This window comes from Grammomys surdaster, unplaced genomic scaffold (assembly GCF_004785775.1).
Source record: "Grammomys surdaster isolate TR1022 unplaced genomic scaffold, NIH_TR_1.0 226, whole genome shotgun sequence".
In the NCBI taxonomy this organism is placed as follows: Eukaryota; Metazoa; Chordata; class Mammalia; order Rodentia; family Muridae; genus Grammomys; species Grammomys surdaster.
The window spans coordinates 2581021-2591129 of NW_021604671.1; the positions used below are offsets into that span (position 1 = coordinate 2581021).

The 10109-nt window shown below is 39.8% G+C and overlaps 1 pseudogene; it reads right to left on the bottom strand.

The window, feature by feature from the left end:
- Nucleotides 1–8511: 8511 nt before the first annotated feature.
- Nucleotides 8512–8904, bottom strand: LOC114626043 (annotated as a pseudogene).
- Nucleotides 8905–10109: the final 1205 nt, after the last annotated feature.

Consider the following 10109-nt stretch of genomic DNA (forward strand, 5'->3'; position numbering starts at 1 on the left):
CTCTCTCTCTCTCTCTCTCTCTCTCTCTCTCTCTCTCTCTCTCTCTCCTCTCTTTTTCTCTGCCTCTACACCCTTCTCTGCTCCCCTTCCCATGCCCGCAAATAAACTCTATTCTATACCTCACCCTTATGGCTTGTACCTGGGGTTGGGGAGGAATGCCTCATCATGAGCCTCCTGAGACACCCCTTCCCACCAGCATCATACTGTGCTCGATAAAACATATCCTTGGTTTTATAAAAACACATCACCCCTTCCTCTAATTCTTCCAGTTCCTCTACACACACTCACCCACAGCCAGATCCACTTTATTTCTGTCTCTCATTGAAGAAGAACAGGCTTGTAAGGAATAATAATAAAATTAAAATACAGTGAGATAAGACAAAACTATCACATTAAAGCTGAACAAGGCAAACCAACAGAAGGAAAAGAGCCCAAGAGTAGGCACAAGAATAAGAGACCCACCCGTTCACACACTCAGGAGTCCCATTTTCATATAGGAAGACTACTGATTTTTGTGAGTTGATTTTGTTTCCACTTCTATCGTGAAACTGTTTCTCAGCTGTAGGAATTTCCTAGTAGAATTTTTCAGATCACTTATATATATTATCATACCATCTAAAAATAAAGATATTTTGATTTCTTCTTTTTCTGTTTGTATCCCCTGATTGCTTTCAGTTGTCTTATTGTCAGAGTCATTCTTAATACTCAAATAAAATTATTTTCTGCCCCATCCACATGTCTTGACTACTTTCTTCTTATTTTTCAGAACAAGACATTCAGATATGATAAACAAATCCATACTGTGGTGTGGGGAAAATTTAAAAAGGCCGCCACATTAGGGAAGAAGATCCTATGGTTCCAGCGGCCTGAGGGCCTTGGTGGCGGCAGGCCCCAGTAACACGAGGAAGTCCTTGGTTCCAAAAAGGTTTATTGTCATGGCGGATAATAGATGGATCTAGGCGTACCCTCCAAAAACTCAGGGCAGTCCCGAGTTATATAGGGAGGGAGAAAGGGGGAGGATTGGGGGAGGATCTGGGTGAGGAATGTTTAATTTGCTCTGCCCTCTGGCCTTCATTAGTATGTAAATCCCTAGGGCCTGAGGCCTATAGCCTGGCCTATATGACTCTATGGAGATCTATGTGACTGCTTTTTAGGATCTTGGATGATGGGAGGGACCGAACTCCTGCCGGTTCTCATGCAGAATTCCACGGAGAATCTTGGGGTTCTAGGTACCTGCTCAACCATGACCCAGGATACCCTTATGCAGTCCCACACTGTGGAAGACTTAGTCTCAGCGTATCTGCTCACTTTCCTCATGTAGCAGAGTCTGTTCCCCTGACCTCTTCCTGCAATCTGGGCAGTGACATAACACCTGCTGTGTATGGCCTGTGCTCTGGATTATATTCTTTGATCAAGACAGATCGTTCTGTTTGTAAACTCTATCTGATCTCTGTTTCTGCCAAGTTCTGCTCTTGTTTTCCTATCTAGTAGTGAACTGAAGTTTCAAGTGAAGTCTTGAAAATGAAAATGTTTGTAATCTCAGAAAGGGGACAGAGACTTGAATTAATTTGTCTCTTTTATCATGTATCATAACATTAATTATTCGAAGGAGCTTCAGAAATTCTACCAGAATTTCAGCCAAGGATATTGTCTTTTCCTTAATGTTCCTTTTTTCTCTCTCTTTCTCTAATGTGTTACTTACAAGCGCAAGAGAGAACCTTAGCATACTGGGAAGTAGAGGGTCATTTCTAGAACTTGATAAGTGGCCCATATTCTTGTGAGTGAAGGACACTAAATCATTATTTAAACCTCTTTCTTTTTCTCTCTGCCTCCTTCTCCATGTCTTCTTTTCCTATTTGAGGCTTTTCTGCTCTTTCTCCAGAAACACATCATAGTTTCCTCTGTGCCTCTCTTCCTTCCTCTCTACTGTCCTTTCCTTCTTTCTCTCCTTTACAATCAGATTAATTAATTTAGTACTTGAAATAATTAATTCTAGATTTTCTTGGTATCCTTAATGCATGTATTCAAATCCTGTTATTTTCAATGAGTTCACAACATTATTTTTCTTATATAGTGCATTTCAAATTTATAATCATGTCCTAGTTAGTGTTTTGTTGCTGTGAAGAGACATCACAACCATGACAACTCTTATAAAGAAAAGAATTCACTTTAGAGTTTTAGTCCGTTGTCATCATGGTGGGAAGCCTTGTGGTTTTCAGGCAGACATGGGGCTGAAGAAGGACTTGAGAGTTCTATATCTGGATCAGTATCTAGAGTATCTATCTATCTATCTATCTATCTATCTATCTATCTATCTATCTATAGAGAGAGGGAGAGAGAGGGAGAGAGGCAGACATTGGGCCAAGGTTAAGCATCTGAAACTCAAAGCCCACCCTCAATAACACACTTCCTCCAACAAGGACACACTCATTCCAATAGTGCCACTCCCTATGGACCTACGAGGTCCATTTTCATTCAAACCACCACAAATCACAACTTCTTATCTTTTACCACAACGTTGATTTTTACTAGAGCTACAGGTAGTATGAAGAAAATTCAGGATTTTATCTGTGCTAGGTCACTGGCGTTGGTAGACAGGGTGGGAAACACGTGTTTTATTTACACAGGTTATCATATGCTTCTAGGGGTCTGAGCGGTTACTTTTTCTTTTGCTGTGATTAAATAAAACACATTTCCTTTAAACAATGAATGAAACAATTTAGCAGGAGGAAAAACTTATTCTGCTCAGTTCCTGAGGTTTTAGTCTGTTCCAGCTTGGAGGTATGGTGGAGCACAGTAGCTCCCATTGTAGAGCCAGGAAGCTGAAAGATCATCTGTCTTGAGAGTTCTCTCCTCCCCCTTATATTCCATTCAGGTCCCTATCGTATTGGACAGAGTAACCCACATTCAGCTGTTGTAGGGTGTGAGTATAGGCAGACGACTAGTTTGGCGCTGTAGGAATATGTATGTGTACAGACAGGTAGCTGCTCAAATGCTGTAAGAGAGTTTGTACAAGCAGATAGTACTGCTCAGGTGCTGTAGGAAGGTGACACACACAGAGAGCTAGGCATATAGGATTGATAGTTTCCTGGAAGTGTAGCCAGCCCTGACATCAAAATGAAAGGGGCAATGCTTTGATAAGGTGGGACAGGCTGAGGATGTTGGAGGCTGATGATGTAAAGAGCCATTCAATGTACTGGAAAATACTAGAGTTAGAGCCAGGCAGGTACAGGCACTTTCTATAACCATCTACAGAGCATCTCCTCTGAAAAGGGGAAAAAGCTGTCAAAAATTAGGTAGCTAAAACTAAGAGTGAGAGTTACATGCTGTGATGGGGCTCAGGGGACAGAATATCCTGGTGGTGGTGGGCTAGGTAACAGACAGAGTGATGGGCAGAGTTGAGATTTCTAGGCTATTCTTGATGCTCAGCCTGTTAATCTCTAGGCAGAGGATTCTGGCCAGGATGTGTTCTGCCCCATGAGGCAACCATCCAAACAGAAGAGCAACTTTGGTCAGAGTGTGGGAATTCACCCAAGAAGTGCTGATGCTTTCTGTAAGTTCTGTGAGTAAAACCTGCAGTAGTACCTGATCTCAGAGAGCCAGGATCTCTGCCTGTGCTCCAACTAGGTCCATAAAATAATGACAGCCCTCACTGCAGCCAAAGACAAGTGACTATTATTGCTCCAATTCTGCTGTCTTGCCCCTTCCTTCCGGAAGATACTGGGTGGAGGTATTTTCCTACCTCTCTGGTTGTTCACACTTCCTCTCCCTTCAGATTTCTTTGCCATAAAGTTATAAGAAAAACACAAGCAAATGGAGTGAAGAAAGCATTCCTACAGCTGTGTGCATCTCCTGGGTATTGTACCAGGATAATTTTGCATGTGCAAAACAGTTTTAAAAAAGGACAAACTATTTCACACACACAAAAAGAGAACTAAACTGCTAGGCTTACATTTTTTTTTCAAGGAAAGATCTCTCGCTGTCTCTCTGTCTTTGTCTTTGTTTTTGTCTCTCTCTGTCTGTCTCTGCCTCTCTCTGTCTCTGTCTCTCTGTGTCTCTGTCTCTGTCTCTCTCTCTTTCACACACACACACACACACACACACACACGCATACACCTGGATAGATTCCCAGAGGTAACTGCTAAAAGAAAACCCATGCCAGAAGTGATTACTCATGCCTTTAATCCCAGCACTTGGGAGACAGAGGCAGGCATGTGTGTTTGAGGCTAGCATGGTCTTACAAAGAGAGTTCTAGGATAGCCAGGTCTACACAGAGAAACCCTATCTCCAAAAACTAAAACAAAACAAAACATACAAAAAATGAGAACTAAAACAAAAATGAGAACCAAAACAAAGCAAAAAAAATAAATAAAAAAGAAAAACAACAAAATAAAACTAAAACAAGCAACAAACAAACACCCAAAAACACTGATATTAAAATAAAAGCATAAGCAACCCCAAGGGCTGGAGGATGGATCTTGATTCACTTGGTGCACAAGCAGAATCATCGAGCACCCAGCACCCAAGTAAAATTTGAGTATGGCTGTACATGCACCTGAAACCTCAGTGCTTTTGCAGGTGGACAGGAGGATTTTTAAGTCTGGTTGGCCACCAGCCTAGCTCCAGGCTCAGTGAGAGATCCTAACTGAAGAAAATAAGGCAGAAAGTGATAGGACTGAGCACCTATCCTCCTCTAGCTTCTATTCACACATGTTAGCTCATATGCAACCTCCTCATGTGCATGCACATGCACACATGCATATACACAGAAAGTAAAATTGAAACTTACAGCATCTGTATTTTAATAAGGCATTTTAATTTTAAATAGAACATAATTAAACACAAACATATGCCAATAATTATTTAACAAATAATATCTCAGTTTGGCTTGACCATTTTTGAAACTTAAATAAAATTATTTTTCTTTTTTCTTTTTTTTTTAAAGAGAAAAAATATATCCAACAGTGGGTTTATTGGTGTTACAGGCATCAAGGCTAACAAATGACAGTATTCGATACATCATGGAAACCGGTCACATACAGCCAAGAAGATGCTGTTATGTTATATCACTCAAAAGTATGCCACGAGTGCTTTGGAAGAATTATTAGGGAGTTAGTGTGCATACTTGCCACCAATTCACAATCTTTAGTCCCTGCAGCAGAGCTATTAGCCCATAGGATTTGGCTAGTTCCCTGGTTATGAAGTGTGTTCCTGCATTCTGGAGAACTTTGATGAGTATGTCTCCTATTTTTGAGTGTCACTGAAATCATGTCAGTTATAGGCTTACCTAGCACTAGATCAGATCACTGGTTTTCAACTACCCTAGGCAGTAGTGGACTATCACACAGTATTGTAAATAAAATTCTACTGAACACACTTAGCACTGTTACGATGCACCCAAATCTGATTTAGTCTTAATAGTACCATATTTCAAGAAGGTAGCAGACATTCAATGAAGTCGATTTAAAAAATGGGAGTATTACCTGGTTTGAGGTATACAAGCTGTCCAAAGGTGGACACATCTAAATTTACCATGTCAGTTATCTGCCAAATGATGTAGCATTATTTTAAGCAGGATTTTCTTGGCTGAGTAGACAAGAATAGATTTTAATATCCACTGTAGACACTAGAACGGGCCAGGTACTGGTGGCGCATGCCTTTAATCCCAAAACTTGGAAGGCAGAGGCAGGTGGATCTCTGTGAGTTGAAGTCTAGCCTGGTCGACAAAGTGCATCCCAAGACAGCCAGGGCTACACAGAGAAACCCTGTCTTGACAAAACCAAAGCGAGGGTGGAAGTAACTAGAATGGAAGTTAGAAGCAGTGGTATAGAATGGATATTTTGGCTAGGAGGGAAACTATTCTATTTAATAAGATTAACTCTAGAGTCTGTCAGGTATCTGGCTTTCCCTCTTTAGATTCATGGATTTAGCAACTAGCTTTTTCTCTGTGATACTATGGATGAGCCTAGGGTCTTGCATGTGCTAGGCAAGTTTTCTGCCAGATTTACAACCCCAGCCACTTCCTCTCACTGTACTGGGCTCTGAGTTCTCAGAATGAGCATTCATCCCACATAGGAAATCATACTTAGGAAACTGGTTGCAAATGACTAAATCTTGTATTAATTCATTTATAGTAAATGATCAGATTATGCATATAATAAACCATTGGTTTCCTAGGACCTAGGTGGGACACACTGGGAGGAAATCAGAGGTGACTACTAAAGAATATAGGACTTCCTGGAGGGGAGTGAAATGGCCTGGATTTATCAAGTGGTGCATAATTCTGTAAGTATATTTAAAGTTACCCTTTACAATTTGTATAACTTCTTTAAAGATAAGGTCTCACTGTGTATCTGATTCTGGTCTTGAACTTGTGTGACAACTTTCCTGCCTTGGCCTCCTGAGTGTTAGTATTGTAGGGGTGAGCCACATCTGGCAACTATACACCCTTTAAAGAATGGAAGTACAAAACACAGAGATTCTCAGTAACATTGTTATGAAAACACATTAAGAAGGGAAAACAGTCTCCAAAGAGAAGAAAACAAGAGGCTCCTCAGTCAAGTAATAGTCGAGGAGGATGGCAGAAAAGCCTAGTGTACAGCATGCTTCGTGCATGCCATTTTGATTTAACTATCACATTAGTCCTTGGATTCAATTTTTTGGGGGGTTGGGGTTAAGATAGGAATTCATTAAGATAGCCCAGATTTGCCCTAAACTTGTGATCCTGTTTCAGCCTTGTAAGTGCTAGGATTACAAGCACATGCCACCACACCTGGCTTGACTTTACCCTTTTAGCCTATTTCTAAATTATTGTAGGTAATCAGCAGATTTCTGAGTCTGTTCTCATTAGAGAACAGAGTCGGTGCTCCATAGACTTAGCTAGCAAAACAAGAGCTCAAGAATCACAACTCGATGTCAAGGGCCTGGGATGTAGTTCAGCTGGTCCAGTGCTTGCCTAGCATGCATGAGGCCCTGGGTTCAGTCCCCAGGACCCCAAACCCCAAGTGTAGTGGCAGCACCTATAATCTTAGCACTGATGCAGTAGAGTCATGAGGATCATCCTCAGCTACATAGTAAGTTTGAGGCTAGCTCAGGTTATACGGAATCCTGTTTACAAACAAAAACCGAAACCAACAAAGAAATGACAAAATAACCTTGTCCTTTGAGGCTGTGTATGAGTGGGCAGAAAGGCTGAGGTTCATTCCTAATCAAAAAATGCTACCAAGTAAAAGAACATCTTGATATGAAGACTCTGCCTGAAACAAACAAAAAGCATCAGGCGGGTTTCCTATCAAAAGCTACAGTTATTCCCTTTACAGCTATATAGTTTAACACAAGTAATGTGTTCATGCTTGTGGAAAGCAATAATCTCTAAAGTAATGTTGAGCTTCTGAGTTTTCTAGCTGAAAAAGCTACTCCGATTTTCTTAGAGTAAAACTACTGCTTCTGAAAAACATTCAATGCCATCCTTATCCTCACCTTCAGCACCACAGAGATGGAAAACTCCAGGCAAGCTCTCAGTGAGAAGCTGCAAAACAACTTCTTAAATGACCTTAATTTTCTAAGAGAATTTAAATAGATGAACTCCAAATATTTAGAACATATTTGGCCCAGTTTCTTTGGCCTTTAGATAAAATGAGCTGTTTCCTTTACTTTCACTAATTCACTAGTTTAGTACGACATAAACCAACAGACTTAGAATGAGAGAGACTGGCTAATGACAGTCAGTTTTCCTCAATCAATACTATTCTACCTACGCAAGATAATGAAGTCACAAATTGTCTTTTTGGTCTACTTTCTTTCAACTAGTCTTACATGGTACAATCAGTGAAAATTTTACAACAAAAGAACTGAGTAGTTTTACAGCAAGATGAACTTGTTAAATATATGTTATGATAGAATTTCTGACACAAAAATTGCTCACTGCACACAGAATCTTAGAAATGATGAAACAAGACAGCTGATGTTAGTATCAGCGAGTGGGGTCCAGAGAGAAACCATTAATAAAGTAAAAATTGGCAAGTATCTGTAAAAGCAGAGTCACTTTTTAGGGGACCCAAGAAAAACGGTAAAGTCACCATTTTGGTCTTCTTAAAGAAGTTGGTCTGATAAGAACTAAAGACCATTTGACTCTTGTGCTGCAAAACGCAGATGTTACATGGTATTTCCAGGATTCCTAAAAGCTGTAGTGCAAAAGAAAAGAAATCTACGAAATAAATAATCACAAAAATCCCAACATTTTTTAGGGAATTATATTTGAAACAGTGACTTTTATAAAACATGGGAATTGTTTCAAATCAACAAAAAACCTCTCTACGAAAGTTCAAAGACTCATTTCACAGATAACTCATGCACCATTTGATCGGATCAATAATGTATAAACAAGGGCCATAGATTATTTTAACTAGCTCTGAAATAGCAATATAAATACTGATGTTGGGGGGAGTGTTTTACACCCCAAACTCCAATACTCAATGCTGTGTCTGTCCTGTTATTTTATTTGTAAAAAGCTTAACGGCGCAGTGAGTCAAACTTTCGTAACTTCAATGACGTATTAGAGGACAATGTATCTAGGTTTGAAGAAGTTGCATCTGAAGGCCGGAACAGCACTCGACCACGATGGTTAAACACATAAAAAGATGGGTGATTCCTTAATGTATCAAATGTCTTATTCTTTAATTCTGAAGTGGCATCCATGTCTTTGAACTCCCCTGCGATATGAACTATGCCATAACAGGTAACTGCAAAAGCCAGAAGTGTCTGAATAACTATATCTATTGGTAGTGATTCATCTTCCTTTTCTGTTAATCGCATATAAGAACGATGGTGCGCAGCTGAAAAGGCAGCGTGGGCTAGGGCAAAGAGCCCGACACCTACAAGCCCCTTCCACAGTGATGGCGCCATGATTCAGAAGGAGCGGCAGCCCAACAAAAGGAGACGAAGGGCAGCTGAGGTACTCCTTCTTTCACCGGAGGGCATCCACGCGTCGCCTAAAATTATTTTTCATGCATTGTCTTGTCTCTTTTACTTAGTTTTTTGTTAGCAGGATTGAAAGAACGATGGCTATTTTTTTATTGCTTACTGTCTTCAGGTGTCCTTCTGTAACTGTGGGTAACATCTGCAGATACAAGAGCCTGATCTAGGAAACTTGTGCATCTTTGAATTTTTTCCCATGGTGGAGATTGGACCAAGGTCTTCATCATGCCAGTATTGAGTTGTATCTCCAGTTCTTCTTAAATTTCTATACCTATGAAGGCTTTCTGCAACCATCCCCTCTCAGATACTGAGGAAGAACCTGTATTCCTTGTCCACTTGTTCCTGAGTCCTGGTTACTATGAACAAGGTGAAGGGTAAATGCCCTTCTCCGTGCTCTGTGCACTGTAGTGATGCATTACTCTGGCAGTGATGCTTACAGTGCAAGAGGCTTTGCCAGAGTGGGGACAGGGAGCACAGGAGTTTCTTTACCTTCTATTCAATTTTGCCATGAATCAAGATTTTTTTCTTAATGATTTCTGTTTTTAATTAAAAGAAAATTACATTCCTTCCCCCTTTCATTTCTTCCCTTTACCTGTCTTGACCTATCCTTTTGACCTCTCCGTGTCTCCTCCCTTATTCCTTCTCAAATTTGTGGTCTCTTTTTCTTTTTTAAAATTATTGTCATATCTATCTATCTATCTATCTATCTATCTATCTATCTATCTATAATCTATCTATCCATCCATGTATTTATCTATGTATCTATGTATCTATGTATCTATGTATCTATGTATCTATCTATCTATCTATCTATCTGTCTGTCTATCTATCTATCTATCTATCTATAATCTATCTATCCATCCGTCTATCCATCCATGTATCTATGTATCTATGTATCTATGTATCTATCTATGTATCTATGTATCTATCTATGTATCTATGTATCTATCTATCTATCTATCTATCTATCTATCTATCTACACATAAATATGTAATTGCAACCCACTGAATCTGTTTACTGGTGATTGTATACATATCACTTTAGGGCTGACCACTTGGTATTAGAAAACAAATTGGAGGTTCATTACTAGAGAAGACTAGATCTTTTTTTTAAAAAGTACTCTTGAGAGCTA